The 5060-nt window shown below is 34.8% G+C and overlaps 1 long non-coding RNA gene across 1 annotated transcript; it reads left to right on the top strand.

Moving 5' to 3' along the window:
* The first annotated feature begins 3721 nt into the window (after positions 1–3721).
* On the top strand, positions 3722–4516 carry LOC114057398. The gene is made up of 3 exons (XR_003571209.1): positions 3722–3801; positions 4121–4177; positions 4275–4516. It is a non-coding gene; the product is annotated as an uncharacterized LOC114057398 (long non-coding RNA).
* Positions 4517–5060: the final 544 nt, after the last annotated feature.

Raw genomic sequence — 5060 nt, 5'->3', positions numbered from 1 at the left:
TGCTATGAAAGATCTGCTCAGTAATAACCAAAACATTGGTGTTTTGACACTTTTTTAGCCATAAATGTGAAGCATAACATCACAACAGCTGGAGTGAAGAAAGATAATACCATCCTAGGTGGACCCTGTACAAGTCTATCACCAAATAATGACAAAGTTTTAAAAATTTGTAGTAAATGATCAAATATTGTTAAGAAGTACAGGCAACTGAAAGATGCTTGGGGATAAAAATAGTAATAATTTTAAGGAAATAAATATGATCCTATATTTATGAGACATGCAAGTGCTTTCAAGTATTTCCCTGACATCCTTCCTGACATAAGTAATCTTCTTATAGACATTGGCTTGCCTACTGCAGTGCCTGGCCAGAAAGCCTTCACATACAAAGAAGGATGATAAACAGAAATTCTATAGAAGAGGAAAATTCTCTGGGATTAATTACCTGATTGGCTTCAGTACTTGGTGTGGACCAGGAAAGCTCTTTCAGACTGAAGCTCAGTTCTGTTGTCTTTGCCCCAGCAGAGACTAGAATTATTTGAATCAGAAGTTAACATTTGTTAACTTATGTCCATATTCTAAAATTAAGATAAAATCAGTTGGCTTCTCGAATTATTTCTTGGATCCAATGGTTTTTCTCTTTTTGAAGGTAGAATTACCATTTCATGAAAGTGATATTCAATTAAAATTCATATGCTGAATAAATGCATTCCTTGAAATTTAAGTACTAGCAAGTGTAGTACAACTAAAGACCTGAGATAATTAAATGGTAATGATAACAAAAAAGCATATTGGTAATTTAGATCTATTTAACTTTTAAACCTGTGAAAAATAAACAATTTTTTCATCAATTTGGTGTGAGCAGGTGGAGGGTGAATGCACTATTAGGCAAATGTATAACTTTATCCAAAAAGTCTTATATCTTTAAAAAGATAATGTTTATATGTTGACCTTTCCAGAAAAAAAACACTGGGAGATATTGTAGACGATGAAGTTTATTGTGAATGCTGTAATATGGAGACACAATCATAAGCTTTCCTATAAAAGTACTCATTTGGGATGATAAGTCTGACCAGCCATAAAAATCACCAAGCCCCAGCTCCACCTTCTGTGTCTGATACTGCACAATTGTGCTGTCAATCATTATACTCAACACTGGGATTTGAAGTTTTCAACGTGACTGGAAGTGCTTATATGATTAAATTAAGCTCATGAAAATACTGCCAACTAGAAATCTTCATTGACAAAAGGAGGAAATGTCTAATACAGATGCACTTAACCCAGTTTAACCCTCATTTAGCTTGTGAGAATAAATCTTTGGGTTTTATCACTGTAAAGAATAAATGTGTGTGTGTCATTGTTTTGAATAGGTTGGATAACAAAACCATTTAAACCAGTCCAGCACTCCAAACATTGACCATGCTTTAATCACACTCACAAGCACTGGCAGGCAAGGGCCTTAAATTCTAAGAGCATGTCCCAGTGGAAGCGTTAAAGACCTTGCTAGTAGAAATGGGCTATCTAATATCACATTGAATATAAATCTGCTTGGAAAAATCATGATTATCCTGGAAGTCTAACAAATTGAGGCACTTGGTTTTTAGTTCAGAGAAAGCTTTCAAGTTCTGCAAATGTTATCGGCCCACGTTAATGAGCCATGACATTCATTCCACCTCATGCCACACTTCTAGATTTATGCTAAATTTGATTATTATAATTTTTTGGTTTAACAAATTGTTTTAGAGTTCCTATGGTTGAGGCTGTATGAATTAAAATACAAGCTTTGGTGGTTATTGTAATGAGAAAAGCATGTTTGATCAAAAGTAAAGAAATTAAAAAAATAGTTAATCTGTCACAGTCCTTCAGTTTTATATTGCCATTATCAGATCTAGAAAAATTACAATGAACCATACTTAGTATGTAATTTGAATTTGGCCAGTGTCTAGTGTGATGGATTACTTCGAATAAATGATTTGAGTGAATCTTATCTGCCAAGAAGACATTTACAAAGGCCTTATGTCCATATAAATGTTCATCTCAGAACTTATAGTTTCTCTTTCGTACAAATAAATAAATCATTGTTTGGGAGCAGAAGAAAGAAATTTTTCATCCAAACCATTAACTTTTTTCTATTAGACTAGTCACTAGAGTTCTGAAAGTAATCTTCTGTATGTTAGATGAAAATGGACTTCTAGGGAAGAAATTTTTTTCTTTGATGTAATAAAAGAGGATTCTGTGTTTATTAGTTGTTATTCAGGGGTTTAAAACAATGAATCTTCTGAAAAAATCCAGGAAATATTGTTTTGGTTGAAAAACTACCAAATTTCTATTATTTGGCTGATCATTATGAGCTTCAGGCTATGTATGTTACACCGGATTGATACCACCAGTTACATTCATTAGTATTATCAATGTCTGTGTATTCTTGGTAACTCCTAATGCTTTGATGTCTTCTGGATAAGGTCTAAAATCACAATTTATTTGGTACTGCCTTTAAATGCTTTAAGAATTCAAATTATTCATGCAAAGTGGAAGTACTTGATATAACTGATAAACTTTAGACATCAAAATCTATAGTTGGTCAGCTGAGACTCTCTATATAGAGTTACTTAGCAGAGGTACATTTCATCACATCTTAAAATAGATGTCGAAAAAAAGTCAAGTGTGTCACACCCTGGAAGTCCTTATTTCTATCTATTGACATTTACAAACTCAGCTTTTGATGTCTGCTGCAGAAATCCAAGCACAACTGTTTATACTTTCATTGTCAGATGTGATTAAGAACTTGCAAATAACACCGAAGTGACTGAAGAAACATTCCTGAGGCCTCCAATCCAAATTTGCCCAGCTGAAGAAAGAGTGTGTTGGTCAGAGAGGGAAAAGCAACTAATTGTTACAGTGGAGAACTCAATAGGATGAAAGCAGATAAAATCACAAGCAAAAGGCCAAGTGATTCTTTCTGTGTATTTCTGAGTTGCTGATAATTGACAGGTCTTGGATTCAAACCAAAAGTTTTGCTACGTCTGATATAAAGATAACCTCAATAGCTTGGAGGGAGTGTCAAGAGTGTATCTTATCTCACTTCATGAAAATGTGTATTTTTAAGTGATTAGTTCATTTCTGTAGAGTAGGAAAGAAAGGTGTAGAAAAATGACTGATTTCCAAATGTGATAAGAAAATAAGGCAGTGTTTAGTTTAGAAGATGTGTCTGAGTGCAAATTTTAATTTATATGCCCCAAAGCCTTAGAAAATCTGGGGAGGGGGGAAAGAAACCTTAACAAAAATAGAAAAACTGTAATTCTGAGGTATAATTTACCTCCATTAAGAAGGCAATACACATCATGCCTTGTTTTGAGCAAGGCCTCTGGATGTACAGAGAATAGATCCAGTAGGAATTAAACCATTACCTCTGGAACACTGTATATTTTCAGATCTGTAACCCAGGGTAAGGAAAAAATTACATTTATTCAACTGCATGAGAAAGAAAGAAGGAAAAAGACAAAAATAGAAATACATGTTGTTTATCCAATATTCAAAATAATAGCATCAGTACATAGGATACAAGATTGAATTATCGTAGTTTAACTCATTACTGTCTGTCACCTAACTCAAACTGTTTTCTAGAAAATAATGGATATTATTACCCCACCACCAGTCGTGAGGCATAAATGACTTGTTTGCACTGCTTCATGTTTGAAACAGGATGAGCTCAAATAAGAAGACGCACATGAATATGCAATAATTTATCCTACGTACTCAAGTCATTGAACTATTGGATCTACATACAATCAGAATCACTTAAGAGTATGGGCCATTTCTTTTATGTCTGTGGAAAAAAGAATCTTTATTTCCCCCAGCAATGAGTTTATAAAGTTGACTACACCAACTTTCCCATTCCAAATCAACGTGATTTTTGAAGATGACAGCAAAGGAAACTTGCATTGAGAAAAGGCAGACAGTCCAGTTTCTGAGAAGCTATATTTTATTGCAAAAACAATTTTAGTCCAATGAGATCAAAATCACACACTTCCAAAGTATCGTGTGGATCAGAAATTCTGCAATGTTCATTTCTGGGGTTTATTGGTTTATTTTTTCCTCCCTATTCACAAAACCTGATGTAAAGGGAAACAGGTCTTGAAGTTTCATTAAAACTAACTCTGGTGCAATTGGCCAAAACTGAGTAAGTATTTCATTGAACAGTTGCACCTCTCTTCAAGGAAGACCATCCCTGAAGACAACGAAACCATGAAAAATCACACAAGACTGATTAAATGCAGACTCTGTTCCAGAAAACTGAGGTTTGGGACCACTGAACTCCTCTCTGTAATTCTAAGTGTTTAGCCCAGCTAAAGGTCTGAGACTTCAACAAATCAGGGATTACAGTCTACCAGATGAGTCCCTCTTCCAAGGGAGAGCACGGAAGCTGCAGCTTGACCGTGTTTTACGGGGAGGGAGAAGCCACTTAACCCTCTGTTGGTGTTAGCAAAATGACCATTGAACTGGGAATGTTTCAAAATAATCTGAGTTCAATAAACCACTCCTGAATTAATGCTGTTAATTGATTTTCCAACAAGTTCTGAAGAAAAACATGAAATATTTCAGCTTCTGGGTCCTTCAAATTATGATAACTGAAAGGAAAATACATTTATAAATTTCTTTCCAATGTAAATTAATCAGGTTAGTGTACACACAAGGGTCTACTTAGAAAGAGAAATGAGAAGGACTTTTGATTGTTCAACAGCCAACAGACTTATCTGCTCCCAGTAGAGTCTTTTTGGTGTTGAAATACCACTCTAGTGTCTAAATGGAAAGCAAAAAATGATCTGTTTCAAGAAAATTCTGGTGTTGGCGTTGGGTACTCATGAAAGGTGGGACTTTTTAAGGAAACATGCAAGCTTCCTATGTGCAATTACCACATGCTATGTTTATTCCTTTAAATCTAGTACAGTTAAACATGAGCATGCTTGGCAACCTGTAGAAGGATCTACAATAAAAGATGCAATCTGTTCCAGTCACAGTAACCTGCAGCAAATATTTCATAATTCAGAACTGTGGAGGCGTTG

This window comes from Empidonax traillii, unplaced genomic scaffold (assembly GCF_003031625.1).
Source record: "Empidonax traillii isolate 1590-97213 ecotype Southwest subspecies unplaced genomic scaffold, ASM303162v1 scaffold131:size1687323, whole genome shotgun sequence".
NCBI lineage: Eukaryota > Metazoa > Chordata > Aves > Passeriformes > Tyrannidae > Empidonax > Empidonax traillii.
The sequence above is the reverse complement of the archived record's forward strand: the minus strand, read 5'-3'. Positions and strand labels throughout refer to the sequence as shown.